This window comes from Lactuca virosa, chromosome 1 (assembly GCF_052849685.1).
Source record: "Lactuca virosa cultivar CGN04683 chromosome 1, Lactuca_virosa_CGN04683_v6, whole genome shotgun sequence".
Lineage (NCBI taxonomy): Eukaryota > Viridiplantae > Streptophyta > Magnoliopsida > Asterales > Asteraceae > Lactuca > Lactuca virosa.
Window position 1 is genome coordinate 62393829 of NC_136426.1, and position 15598 is coordinate 62409426.

The 15598-nt window shown below is 43.3% G+C and overlaps 1 pseudogene; it reads right to left on the reverse strand.

The window, feature by feature from the left end:
• Positions 1-607: 607 nt before the first annotated feature.
• LOC145114305 (putative UPF0481 protein At3g02645 pseudogene) lies at positions 608-2548 on the reverse strand (annotated as a pseudogene).
• Positions 2549-15598: the final 13050 nt, after the last annotated feature.

The following is a 15598-nucleotide window of genomic DNA, read 5'->3' on the forward strand; positions in this document are numbered from 1 at the left end:
CTTTTTGGGATACATGGCACAATGACATATATGTTTACCTCCAAAGAACTTGTAAGTTGGCAAAACGTTTTTGTTTTGCCAGATTTTTGAATGTGGAAAACATTGAAGATCTTGCTAGAAATCTATGTACCATTTGGATTAGCATTCGTTTTTCTGAAATGAATGTTTTCCAGAGTTAGATATTCAACATATTGGTGGTGCTTCGATTAGAATAGAATTGGAATTGAGTTTTGAAACTCATTGTTGAATAGTATTGCTAGAAATTGGAGGTGTGCTGCTTTCTATGTGGAGTTCAATCTCGTTTCATTTGAATATTTTGATTGCTAGCAAAATGGGGTGAGGTGGTTTGCACAATTGCACTTAACCAACTTAACGGGGTAACCTTTTTAGCATAAAGGGTTGTGTTAAAACCAACCATTTGTAACATATTTTGGGCATTTTTTGAAGAAAAAAAAACGATAACATTCAACATATCTCCCCTGAGAGAGAGAGAAGAGAATTGATTATTTTCTAAGATTTTTGACACAAATTAAATAAATAGATTTTTATACCACCTTACTCCGAAATGGTCCCAGGTCAAGTTGTTAAACACTTAAATGTGATCACTTCAAAACCGAATATACGAGTCCCAGTTTAGATCGACATGTTTCCTCTAAAATAAATCAAACAATACTTCTTATAAAAAACATAAATATACATCTAAATATAGAAGAGGTCACCTCTAAAGACATCAAGAACAAGACCATCACCACAGCTACAAATACAAGAAACTGCCATGAACCAAACACATAAACCTTCAACAATTTCCCTATTTTAACCCTCCATTTCCCTTCATAAACCCTGTTAACATCTTCAATCACCGTGTCCAAGAAGGGCAGCTTCGTCAATCTCACACACCTGCTCATTCCATTCCACAAATTAGCAACCTCTTCATCGCTTTTCAGTCGGTTCTTGATGATCCCCATTTCTCTAAGCAACTTCACATCTTCTTTGGTATCAATAATCCCATTCATCAACTCGATGTAACGAGTCAAAATCAACGGCCCAGATGCTTTGCATACCTCGTAAGCGACCAGATTTCTTAATACGACATCTGTATTTACATCAAAACTCACGATGGGTAGAAATAACGTAGATGTCTTATTATCAAAGTCAATGGTCAAGATCCCACCCGATGAGGGAGAAAATCCGAAGCCCGCTTTAACAAGCTCGGTGACCGAAGGGATCGAGATTTCCTCCATTAATGGTGGTTTACTAGTACATTCTACGCTTGAAATTTGTTTATCTTCATCATAACATACTTGTTGTTTCAAGATTCTTACCATGGATGTGTTGGAAATGATCGCGAGAGGGAAATTTACTAAAAGTTTAACGGGTTCTGAAGATATCAATCTTTTAACAAAGTTCTGTATGGCATTGATGATTCGTTGGAATTTGTGTCGACTTTCTTGTACTTGTTCTTCATCGTGACCTTCATTAGTTGTTTCATACCATTGTTGTTTGATGTTGGGATCAATGATCATGTGGTATAGAAACTCTAGCACATGGGCACAATCTTCACTGGAGTGAAGATTGCACTCTTGATACACAACCGTAAAAGGCGAAAGCTCTTTATGCAACCCTAACAAAGTCGAAGTTAAATATTTCTGAGCAGATTCGGAAGATTGAGATTTGAATTTGAATTCCAACATCTTTTCCAAAAGAAAAATTGGAATCTGATTCTCTAACATCACAATATCTCTAAGAATTGCATCATGCGCAAATTTTCTATATGGAAAATCAACTAAATGTGACATTCTTGATGTTACTCGTGAGATCAATCTTCCTTTTTCAATATTGTAAACATCAAGACACTCGAGCAAGAAAGAAACATCAAGGGCCATCATCCAAGCTACGGTTTCACCATCAAAATGTAGATACTTATGGTAACATGCTCTGATCTTTGGCTCTAAAACCACAAACTGATCAACAATTTGTTGAAACTTGACATTGCTACCTTGCATTTGTTTTTGACATCTTTTAGCAGCAGAAAGCTTGTATCTTTCCATTTCATAGAGCTCGGGTCGCCGATGGTGGTAAGGGCCTAATGCTACTTGTTGTGGAATGTAACATTCAGGTTTTGTGGAAATTCCCTTTGGTATTTCTCCTGATAACTCCTAGTCCATGATTGTATTCTATATTTGAATTTCGGGACGAAATTCCCTCTATCGGGGGGATGATGTGACAACCCGAATCTTTTCAGTCAACAAAAGTCATGTTCCCGTTAAATAAATTTCCAAATTTCGCTTTTCCCGTTAAGTTCATAAGGGTTAGAAAATCATTTAAACTATATAAATAAAATTTATATAAGTGTCGGAACCAAAATCGCTCGAAAAATCAAATTTTCCCTCGAAAAATCAGCCAAACTCGTCCAGCCAGGCGTTTACGGCCGTAAACCCTTGGGCTGTAAACGCTTGGGCCGCAAACCCGTTTACTGCCGCAAACCCAATTCCGACCGCACATCCGACCGGTATAAAGGTTTTTCCCGGAGAGATTTCTCATTTTTCATCTTTTTCACCCAAAAACTCTCTCAAATTGCTCACAAGAACCTCCGAAGAACATTCATATCATCAGGATCAAACCTTCAAATCTTCAAGTTTTTCACAAAGAACACCAAGAACAACCTTCATATCTTCAAGGGCTGCAAACCTGTTCACATCCGCAAACAGTTCACAGTCGCAAACTTTTTCACGACCGCAAACCCTGTTCACGGCCGTAAACCCTGGATCCCAACCGCAAACAGCCTTGGACCGTGAACCTGGGCCGAAAACCCTCTTTTCCCACTTCAAACAAGTCTCGATAACATTCCTAACCCATAAATAAGTGTTTTCCAACACTAAAATTAATGGTTTCGCTAATTTAAAATACAATTATGTGTTAAATTATCATTATGATACCGTTAATTCCGCGTACTCAAACTCGAGGGTCATCTTTCCGGTTTTTGCTGTCGAGCACGTGCACATAACCCACTGTGAGTTCATACCCCTACGCTTTTACTATTTTCAACGTTTTAAGGGGGAGAATACAAGCCAAACACATGGAAATTTTTGTGTTCTTATACAAAGGATTTCAACAGAATTAAAACTTATGCGATTGATACAACCAAGAGATCACTACCTTTTTATAAAATATTTAGATATTTTATCCCTTTTAACATGCTGAGCATAAGGGAAGTTTTCAACTACAACCATAATTGCAAAGTTTTCAGAACTATACGTGAATCGAATACATAACATACATGCAAACTATAATAGGTATAGCTTGGGATTCAACACACGTTTTTATCACTTTCAGAGCTTATACATTAACAAATATATAAACTATGATAGATGTAGTTTATTGTAACGCCCCGATTCCAGGTATGGATTTAAATAAAAGGTTAATTGGTTTAATGTCCTACTCGACGAGTTGGTTGCCCTACTCGTCGAGTAGCAGCGGGGTTGGAACGCGTGTTTAGTGACCTACTCGACGAGTCCACTAAGGGACTCGACGAGTAGGAGCTGGCAGATGAAACCCTAAATCTCGTGGTTTTACACCCTATTTAAGGAATGATAAGCCTCCTATGGCCTCTTTGCAGTCTTTGAGAGCCCCTTAAAACCCTAATACGTGTGTGTGTGTGCCCATTGTGTGTTTGAAGCTTGAAGAGAGGATCCTTGGAGGGAGAAGGCTTAGAGGAGAAGGAGATTGGAGCAAGTAGAGTGTGGGAATCAACTCTTATCTCAGTTATCATCTTCTGGAGGTAACCAAATTGCCTTTTCTTTATGAATCTCTTCCATTGGTTGAGTTTTAGGGTTTTTGGTGAGGCCAGTTATGAGATATTTAGCATTCCTCTAGGAGTGAGGATTGAGCGCTTGCCATGTTGTGTATATTGTTAGGGTGTTGTGGTGATACTTGAGACAAATATGGGTAGGTGTGGAAGGTAGTAGGGGCCCATACTACTGAAAGCACAGGACCTATACGCGTGTCAAGTAAGTCACAATCCCTAGGGTTAGTAGGGAGTTGGTTCCCAGTGATTTATATGGATTATCTGATATCTTGTGGTATGTTTTAGAAGGGTGATGACGAGGCGCTTCGTGGCTGGATCCGGTTCGGGATCAGGATCCGGGGACAGAGGCCAGGAGGGGCCGATAGCACCTGAGCCGGTGGTGCAGATGGGTACAGAGGAGTTGGATGCCAGGATTCGAGAGATCCTGCATGATGAGGTTGCTGCTGCATTCCGGGCTCAGTTACCGGAGATGTTCGGGTCGATTAAGACCGCCATGGTGGAGTATTTTGATGAGCGCTATGCAGCCCTTGCAGAGACAGCCGCCGCAACAGCTGCATCAGATGTATCCGCGGCAGGAGGAGGAGTTGGTAGAGGTTTTCAGTACAGGGACTTCGATAACACGAAGCCCCCTACTTTTGATGGGACGTAGGATCCCATCAAGGCCATGAGATGGATTTCAGACGTGGAGGGGTTTTTCTTCACCTGCTCGTGTCCTGCTGACCAGAAGGTCAGGTGTGCTCTGAACCTGCTTAGTTCTGTGGCCAAGGACTGGTGGAGACTTGCGACTGGGTCGTACACTGATGATCAGAGAACTGCTGTTACTTGGGAGCAGTTCAGGGATATGTTCCGCGCCCGTTACATTCCATGGGTTGAGCGGGAGCGATAGGCACAGGAGTTTCTGAGTTTGAGACAGGATGGGGAGTCGGTGACGGAGATCACCCAGATGTTCACTGAGAGGGCGATGTTTTGCCTGGAGTTTGCTTCAGAGCAGGCTCAGATGACCCGTTATCTGAGCATGCTCAAGACGGATATCCGTCAGTTTGTGTCTACCCAGCGATGTGATACTCTTCTAGAGTTGCAGGAGGCCGCCAGACGGCGTGAGTTGGAGATTGAGCAGCAGTTGAGAGAACAGCGGCAGGCCCCGACACATTCTCAGCCGGCGCCGAAGCGGTCTAAGACCGCTGATACTAGGACCGGGGGTCAACAGAGCCGCACTTGTGGGAAGTGTGGCAAGGGTCATTCTGGTGTGTGTCGAGTTGGGAGTGGATGCCACAAGTGTGGCAAGGAGGGGCATTACGCGAAGGACTGTCGCTAGGCCGCCCCAGTTCAGGGTATGAGGTTGTGCTATCACTGCGATCAGGTTGGTCACATGAGGGCCAAATGTCCACTACTTGCCGCCAAGCCGACACAGGCTCCTGCGCCGACTACGTTGAGGATTACCGATGGGAGGCAGGGCAGAGCAGAGCCTCCGAAGGCTCAGGGACGCGCATTTCAGCTTACAGCAGAGGAGGCCAGGGCAGCACCAGATGTGGTGGCTGGTATGTTTCTATCTTTTATCTCGTTTCCTATATCTGTTGTATGCTTATCTGTTGTACCTGTGATTAGGTACGTTTTTAGTAAACTCCTTGCCTGCTTTGGTCTTATTTGACTCGGGGGCGAGTCGTTCCTTCGTATCTCAGTCATTTAGTAGGGAGTTCAGTGCGCCTGTGGGCGAGCTAGAGTGTCCGTTGTGAGTGTCTATCGCCAACGAGCACGGGGTTTCTGCTTCTTCAGTTTATAGAGGATGTGACTTGGAGATTTTCGGGGTGTCCTTTCTGATAGATTTGATGCTGATCCCCATGGGGGAGGTGTGCGTGATTGTGGGCATGGATTGGCTCAGTCGGTTCGGTGCTATGATTGATTGCGAGGGCCAGAGAGTGGTAGTTCGAACCCCAAGAGGGGGAGAACTGATTGTATATGGCGAGGGCACCAGAGTGGGATCAGGATTTTGTTCAGCTGCCAGGGCTCGGCAGTACATTCAGCACGGGTGTGCGGGTTATCTAGCGTATGTGGTAGATACACGAGTCAGGGATCAGATTTCGATTTCCGATGTACCGGTGGTCAGGGAGTTCGCAGATGTGTTTCCGGAGGAGTTGCCAGGGATACCTCCGGAGAGGCAGGTCGAGTTCAGGATCGACCTGGTGCCAGGTGCGGCCCCTATCGCTAAGGCGCCGTACCGATTGGCACCACCAGAGATGCAGGAGCTGTCATCGCAGCTACAGGATCTGCTGGGCAAGCAGTTCATTCGACCTAGCAGTTCTCCATGGGGAGCGCCGATACTTTTTGTCCGGAAGAAGGACGGTTCGCACCGAATGTGTATTGATTAGCGGGAGTTGAATAAGTTGACGGTGGAGAACCGTTACCCACTCCCGAGGATAGACGATCTCTTCGATCAGTTACAGGGCGCATCTTGGTTTTCCAAGATAGACTTGAGGTCTGGGTATCATCAGGTCAGGGTCAGAGAGGAGGACGTGGAGAAGACCGCGTCCGAACTCGTTATGGACATTACGAGTTCGTGGTGATGTCGTTTGGGCTCACCAACGCGCCAGCGGTGTTCATGGACCTGATGAATCGGGTCTGCAGACCGATGCTTGATCGCTCGGTCATAGTGTTTATAGATGATATCTTGGTGTATTCCAAGACCCGAGAGCAGCATGAGGAGCATCTGAGAGAGCTGTTGGGAGTTCTGAGACGAGAACGGTTGTACGCCAAATTCTCGAAGTGTGAGTTTTGGTTACGAGAGGTCCAGTTCCTTGGACATCTCGTTAACCAGGAGGGGATTTTGGTCGATCCGGCCAAAATTGAGGCGGTTATGCAGTGGGAGATTCCGAAATCTCCCTCAGATATTAGGAGCTTTCTGGGATTGGCAGGGTACTACCGGAGGTTCATACGGGATTTCTCCAAGATTGCAGTACCCCTCACTCGTCTGACGAGGAAAGGGGTGGATTTCCGGTGGGGCCCCAAGCAGCAGAGGGCGTTTGAGACCCTCCGTCAGCGTTTGTGTGAGGCACCAGTATTGACACTCCCGGAGGGAGTTGAGGATTTTGTGGTGTTCTGTGATGCATCCATCACAGGTTTAGGGGAGGTCCTCATGCAGAGAGGACGAGTGATAGCCTACGCATCGCGGCAGCTGAAGCCGCATGAGACGAGATACCCTACGCATGACTTGGAGCTGTGGGCGGTGGTGTTCGCCCTCAAGATATGGAGACATTACCTCTATGGGGTCCGCTGTACCATTTACACGGATCACAAGAGCTTGAGACATATCATGGATCAGCCGAACCTGAACATGAGGCAGCGCAGGTGGCTGGATGTAGTCAAGGACTACGATTGTGAGATCCTTTACCACCTTTGTAAAGCGAATGTGGTTGCGGATGCTTTGAGCTGCAAGTCAGCTGGGTCTTCCACCCCCGCGGTATGTATGAGGATATCGGTGGATTCTCCGTTTGTGAGTTTGATCAGAGATGCCCAGGTAGAGGGCATGCGACCGGAGAATTGGAAGCTGGAGAGAATCAAGGGTGAGAATACCCGGTTCATACAGGATAGTCGGGGACTATTGACCCGATGCGGTCGGGTTTGGGTTCCGATGTTTGGTGAGGTTAGGCAGACGGTTATGGAGGAGGCTCATAAGCCTCATTTCTCTATTCACCCGGGGGCCACCAAGATGTACCGGGATTTGAGTTTGAGCTATTGGTGGCCGTGCATGAAGCGAGAGATCGCTTGGTACGTCGAGAGGTGCTTGACCTGTAGGATGGTCAAGGCCGAGCATCAGAGGCCACATGGAAAGCTGCAGCCCCTAGAGATTCCCATGTGGAAATGGGAACAGATCACGATGGATTTTATTACCAAGTTTCCAAGGACGGCAAAGGGGTTTGATGCTATATGGGTCATCGTGGATCGATTGTCCAAGAGTGCCCACTTCTTAGCTATACGGGAGAGCTCATCGGCCGAGAAATTGGCCGAATTATACGTTCGCGAGATCGTGTCTCGCCATGGGGTTCCTGTTTCCATTGTCTCTAATCGGGATGTCAGGTTTACCTCCCACTTCTGGCAAAAGTTTCACGAGGAGCTGGGCACGCGGTTGCACTTCAGCACAGCATTCCACCCGCAGACAGACGGCCAGAGCAAACAGACTATTCAGACCCTCGAGGACATGTTGAGGGCGTGTGTTATTGATTTTGGTGGGAGTTGGGATTCTCACCTACCGCTTGCGGAGTTCGCCTACAACAACAGCTATCATTCTAGCCTTGGCGCCCCGCCATTCGAGCTGTTGTACGGGCGGAGATGTCGCACCCCGGTCTGTTGGGCTGAAGTTGGACACAGAGTGATGGGTAGTATGGAGGTAGTCTTGCAGACTACCGAAAAGATCCAGCAGGTTAGACAACGTTTGCAGACTGCTCAGAGTCGGCAGAAGAGTTATGCCGACAGACGCCGATCTGAGTTGGAATTTCAGGTGGGTGACATGGTACTCCTGAGGGTCTCGCCCTGGAAAGGCGTGATTCGCTTCAGGAAGAGGGGAAAATTGGGTCCCCGATATATTAGGTCGTTCAGGATCATTGCCAGGGTTGGCAAGGTGGCTTACAGGCTAGAGCTGCCGGAGGAGCTTAGTCAGATACACAACACTTTCCACGTTTCGCAGCTGCGAAAGTGCATCATGGACTAGGAGGCAGTAGTATCGCTGGATGATATTCAGGTCGATGAGCGCCTGAACTATGTGGAGAGACCTGTGGCCATTTTGGAGAAGAAGAGGAAGATTATGAGGAATAAGGAGATATCTTTGGTGAAAGTACAGTGGAAGCATCGAAGGGGGTCCGAGTGGACGTGGGAGACGGAGGCCGAAATGCGGGAGCATTACCCGGAGTTATTCGCTGCAGCAGACTTCGAGGACGAAGTCTAGTTCAAGTGGGGGAGAATTGTAACGCCCCGATTCCAGGTATGGATTTAAATAAAAGGTTAATTGGTTTAATGTCCTACTCGACGAGTTGGTTGCCCTACTCGTCGAGTAACAGCGGGGTTGGAACGCGTGTTTAGTGACCTACTCGACGAGTCCACTAAGGGACTCGACGAGTAGGAGCTGGCAGATGAAACCCTAAATCTCGTGGTTTTACACCCTATTTAAGGAATGATAAGCCTCCTATGGCCTCTTTGCAGTCTTTGAGAGCCCCTTAAAACCCTAATACGTGTGTGTGTGTGCCCATTGTGTGTTTGAAGCTTGAAGAGAGGATCCTTGGAGGGAGAAGGCTTAGAGGAGAAGGAGATTGGAGCAAGTAGAGTGTGGGAATCAACTCTTATCTCAGTTATCATCTTCTGGAGGTAACCAAATTGCCTTTTCTTTGTGAATCTCTTCTATTGGTTGAGTTTTAGGGTTTTTGGTGAGATATTAAGTCGGAAAGATGAGCTATGGGCTAGATCTGAGGTTGTAACTTCAGATCTGGACCCTCCTTGGATTCTATAAGCATAAAGTTTCAGTTTTGGTCATGATTAAGGTCCCTCTTGAGCATGAAGTTCCATTAAGAACTTAAAATATGCATTTAGAGCCCTTATAGCCATGCATGCACGTAAAGTTTGCAACTTTACGTGATAAGCATGCCCTAGAAGCTTGGATCTATTATTTGGAGCCGCTGCATGGCTCAAAACAAGTCTGTATGGAAAAAGGACTGAATGGACTCGGCGAGTCGCAAGGTTGACTCGGCGAGTCACATGAAGATGGCCGTGGACTCGACGAGTTGGATGAACAAATCGGCGAGTCTGATGAAGATCACCATAAGACTCGGCGAGTTGAAGAACAACTCGGCGAGTCGGATGAGTTTTCCCCAAGTTATGAATGTGTGTGTGTGTTCGTCGTGTGCAAAAAGGAAAACTCGACGGGTGGCCTTAGAGTTTGGTCGAGAATCGGAGAAACTCGACGAGTCACCTCGATGACTCGGCGAGTGGGATAGTGTTTCAAGGAACTCGACGAGTAGCCGAGGGTACTCGGCGAGTAAGGTCAACATGGACTGTTGACCTTGACAGAGGACTTTGACTTTGAGCAGGGGTTGACTAGTGAGTTATGGAGTACCTTATAAGGTTAAGGACTTATGAGTATATTGTGCTATGGTATTAGGTGGTGGAGCCTGTGCCAAGTAATTTGAGAGTTGGGTTTTATCTTCCGGGTCAACATTTGCGAGGTGAGTTATCCTCACTATACTAAGGGGTCTAAGGCACCAAGGCCGGCCCATTAGATATGATATCCTAGTAGTTGTATTATGTTGAGTATAAGTTGGTTATGCATGCTAGTTTGATATGCTAGAGGGTAGGTCTGTAGGACTACCTGTGATACTGATTGATTACCTGTATGTGCATTATCTGTTACATGTTGATATGTTATGTGGGATGGGTTGAGGTTGTACTGCTCCGTGCGGTAGCCAACAAACCCTAGGGTATTCCAGATATGAGCTGAGGGCCCGGTAGGCATTCTAGACTCATACTGAGGACTCAGGAGCATTCCAGATACGAGCTGAGGGCCCGATAGGCATTCCAGACTCGTACTGAGGGCTCGATGGTATTCCAGATACGAGCTGAGGGCCCGGTAGGCATTCCAGACTCGTACTGAGGACCCAGGGGTAATCCAGCTTGTAAAGCTGTGGACCCATTGCATGTTGTTCTGTTCAGTTTGTTATGATATGTCATGGTGTGACATGGTTATGTGGACTATATGTGTATCGGTATTTTGGGGGTAACTCACTAAGCTCTCGGGCTTATAGTTTCAGTTTATTGTTTCAGGTACATCAGGGGATCGCGGCAAGGCGAAGGCATGATCGTACAGCTCCTCCTATTATGTTTATGTTTCTGGGAATACTCTGATAAAAATGTATTTTGAAAACAAAGTTGTAATGTTTTGATGAACTTGACATGTTTTGAAAGTTTAAATTGGTTCGAAATTTTTGGGTGTTACATTTATGGCATATGATACTATTTGCCGAACACAAGAGTACAACACTAAATAATTATTTAAGTATAATTATTTTACTCTACAAGTATACATACAGTTACAAGTACAAGAGAACACTACAACACTACACGTAAACTAGTTAATACATGGTTGTGAGGCACTACTTCAATTGTACCCTTCGGGGTGCGGAATAAATCCTACCACAGTATAACCTGAGTCTCTTGGAGGGAGAGCGTGAGATTTGTGAATAGATCTATTCGGGACTTACAATCCCACACCTAAACTGCTAGCTACAGTTAGGCAGGCATGCCTGGCGTGACAAATATCATACCATTCCGACGCCTGAAGAACGTCGCAGAGGTCACTAGGTCATATCAAGCATGGTTATATCAAACTCACAACAGTATAAACTAACCATAAGTTTACGGGGTTTCATTCTTCATTAGTTTTATTTTAATTAATAGAGCTACTACTCAATACACTGGAGGATTCCAGGGAATACAATACATGGTTTTATTTTAAGTAATAAAACTACTATACATACTGGTGATAACCAGGGTTTTCATACAAGGGTTTTTCATACAAAACAACGCTATACAATACAACTGATGGTAACAAGGGCATATTAACTAACATTTTCATATACCACTATAGAATACGGTAACGAACATACATTTTGGAAAATATTGGATTTTCTTGAGAAACATACAAACATTTTTACAAATTCAATGGCAGGTTTTCATTACAAAAACATTCTTATGAACTCACCAACTTAAATGTTGATACACTTTCAACATCGCTTGTATTCTCAGGGAATCAGTAGATAGGTACTCCCGTGAGCTTTTGAGAAGACGGAGCACATAGAGTCACGTCTTTTGCTCTTTTGTTATATTTTGCTGTATACAAACTATCTATCAAACAAATGTAAATACCTTATATATATATTCAATGTAATGGTTGTGCTTACTTTGATTACTATGATGCAATTGTTGTGATACTGTACATGACGTCCTCCACCCCCGAATGTTTCCGCCATTTCGGTTTGGGGGTGTGACATTAGGTATTCAAGTAACCCAATTTTTATTAGATCGAGTATAGGGTACATGTATAAGGTTTCAGGTATACCCAAAATACCCAATTTATTTTAAAAATAAAGGGTCCATTAGTTAATATCCACTTATTCATAATGTTATTCACCCTCATCCCGATCATTAATGTAAAAAAAAACCTCGTATGTTTCTTGAGTCTTCCATCGAACCCTCGTATGTTTCTTGAGTCTTCATATCTTTTTGTGCTGAATTGTAACGCCCCGACTCCCAAGTATTAATTTTACAGCTTTATTTTTCATTTTGGAAGGTCTACTCGACAAGTTGGATGCCCTGGCTCGTCGAGTAGGAACTTTTGGGGCCACGTGTTTAAATAACCAACTCGCCGAGTCGGAGATATGACTCGACGAGTTGGAGCTGGAGGATGAAACCCTAATTTCTGGGGTTTTGCACCCTATTTAAAGGGTCATTAGCCTCCCTTACAACCCCTTGTGAGTCCAAAAACCCTAAATCGACGTTTTCTCTCCATACTTGTGTGTTTTAATCTTGAAAGGTGGATCTTGGTGAGAGGAGCTTGAAGATCAAGAAGTTTGAGGCAAGGAACGTGTGTGGATCTGAAGTCTACCCCATTTTAGCATCATTTGAAGGTATCAAGTCGTTACCTTGATCTTCTTCTAGCTAGATCCTTCTATATTTGAGTTTTAGAGCCATTTTAGCATGTTGGTGTTTCATTTCGAGTGATGAACCAAGATCTGAAGTTGCAACTTCAAATCTAGGCTCATCTTGGTCCTTATTGTTGGGTTTTGCATACTACAACATCCTATGGTGCACATACAACCTTAAATACCTTGGATCTATGTTTTCACTAATTATACATGCAAATGGTTTCCAAGGCATTAAACCTATAACTAGCATGCATTTGACATAAACCATATAAGATACTAGTTAGAGTAACATACCTTTTATGTAGCTTGAAGTCTTGATGTATTTGGCCTTAAGAGCTTAGCCCCAATAGTGTGGAAGCCTCAAATGAAGTCACAACACACCTAGGAAAAAGGTGGAACCTGAGAGAGAATTCCATGCACCCAAAAACACCCATGAACTCCAATAACTTCATGTGTAACCACACGTGGCGTTTTTTAGGTCATGATGCATGTATTTATATGTGTGGTATTTCAAGAGTCATGGGTATAACCCAAATCCATACCCATGGGTTTTATGATCCATGGTTCATGTGGCCCAACTCTTTATGTATCCATACATAAACTTGGTCCAACATGGATCATAAGCCCAACACATATAAATATAACTAATTACCATAATTAGTTCCCATAGATTTAATTAGTCTTCTTTGATCACTAAATTAATTCCAAATTAATTCTTGATCAATACTAATTCAAACATATGATTTCATATTAATATATTATAACTTATAATATATTAATGAATCATATATAACCTTTCTCTCAAGAGTCCATCCTAACAAATTGTCCTGATGATACGCAACCCAAATGGACCATGCTACTCTCGGGTCGAGTACATACCAATAATAGTTATGGGCTTAGACATCTAATCCAACAGTCTCCCACTTGGATAAGTCTAAAACTATTATTGCAAGTACGACTCCAAAATCCCGACTAGCAATCGTAGCTCTTAAAAGCCGCTGTCGAACTCTGACCTAGTCAATGACATGTCCATTAGATAAGGGATCATATATTCCTCCATTCTAGATATCATATGGACTGAGACATGGATCATAATCATTCTTAGGGATGCAACTTTGACCCGCGGATTCGGATACCCGCGGTTACCCGACCCTAACGGGGCGGGGATTCCCCGCCTTGACGGGTAACGGGGCGGGTACGGGGATTAGTTTTCATACCCGAAGCGGGTACGGGGCGGGGACGGGTATGCCACTATCCACCGATTTAATACCCGATTATATATATATATATATATATATATATATATATATATATATATATATATATAACAAAACTATATTATAACGTAATTTAGTGATTAACAAACCCCATTATATATAGGTTTAATTAATGCATTGAGTTTGCATTGAGTTTAACTTTTGTAACTTACGCTGCAATGCCTATCTTATATTGTAATTGTCCACCTTTTAGTTTTAAGCTTCTGACGATGTGGGATTTCTAAGAATAGTAACAATTTGTAAAAAACAATAATAAATTGTAACAACTCATCCCACATTGGTCCTTGTACAAACAAAATCACGTAAGAAGCCTTTATAAGTATCAAGGAAACATACCACATATTTGTACTATCATTCGCTTCAATTTATTTATGAATTAATATTTCATAGTACTTTGTTAAATTGTTTGCATATAGTCTAGCCTTTTTGGATTTTCTTAGTAAATGGGTATCCGTCGGGTTACCCATACCCGATGGGGATTTCTGACCCCGAACCTGTCGGGTTTTATGTCGGGCGGGGACGGGGATGGTTATGGGGATTGAAGTTTGGGTACGGGGGCGGGTTTTGCCATCTCCGCAAATATCCGCCCCCGTTTGCATCCCTAATCATTCTCTCTGTCCATCTGTTGTTTCCCGATTTCCGATTTATGACGACTGACTAATTGAACAAATCAAATCAGTCCAGGCCCGGCCGAGCACTTACGTTTGTTATCACTAAATCATCGAGGGGCCCACATATATCGCTTTTATACCTCCAAGGGTAAAATGAATGGATAAACTTCGACTCATATACTTGCTCTATTTACTCATCAAATCACACACAACAATGTGTTTTATAACACCAAGTTACTGGTGCGTTTTCACATTATCAATGTGCAACCGATTTGTAGACTGCAACTCATATCTCTCCGTTTGAAGAATATAAGTTATTATCGTATCATGATCACTCGTGATAAAATCCAGGAAGTGATTCAAATGAGCGTGGGTTTAATCCAATACTCGAATCTTATTCCAGGATCACTCATGAATACTGCAGCTATGTCTAAAACATCTAGACATACTACAGACCCATTCATGACAGTCTTGCCTCAATACCTACTTCTAAAGTATGATCGACTGTGGATGGTTTGAATATCCAAGTTATTCGGGAAGTCAAAACATGCAAAGTGAAACACAAGAATAATACTAATCCTATATGGCCCCAATACTTGTGAGAGTAAATAAAACACCTTTTATTTAAACGCAATATTGATTACTCATTATTCATTGTATAATGTTTCGAATAATCAACTTTATACTCGAATCAAAACAATAGTTGTCCCATGCTCCAAGCATACACACTATTTTTACCTATGGTCCTTTGTTTGTGGAATAGATCAATTGGCAACATTTCAATGATGCTTATTTCACAATTCCAAATCCTTATCGTAAATGTAAGAATACCAAATTCTTGCCACTTACCGAAATCTGTTAGATTCTAAACTTATATGCATTGATCCTCTTGTAATGACTATGCACAAAAGTCACAAAGACTTGGAAACATACAGTACAAAGTATTCCAATGGAGAGCAATTCCATGGAAACGTAGTCTCATATTCAAAGTACATTCCTTTGAACATCCTTCTTGCATTAAGTTTTCTAATCTTACACAGATTTAACGAATAACTTCCACCTATGGAAACATTTCCATATTCCCATTTTGACTATCACTTCTGAACAAGAGTTGCCTCTTTTCAGAATATGTCAATATGGTCCTTCCAAAATTTACACCATACTTCCAATTATCCATGAGTAACCAATCTTTGGTAAACCTCAGATTGTCCTCGACAATTGCTT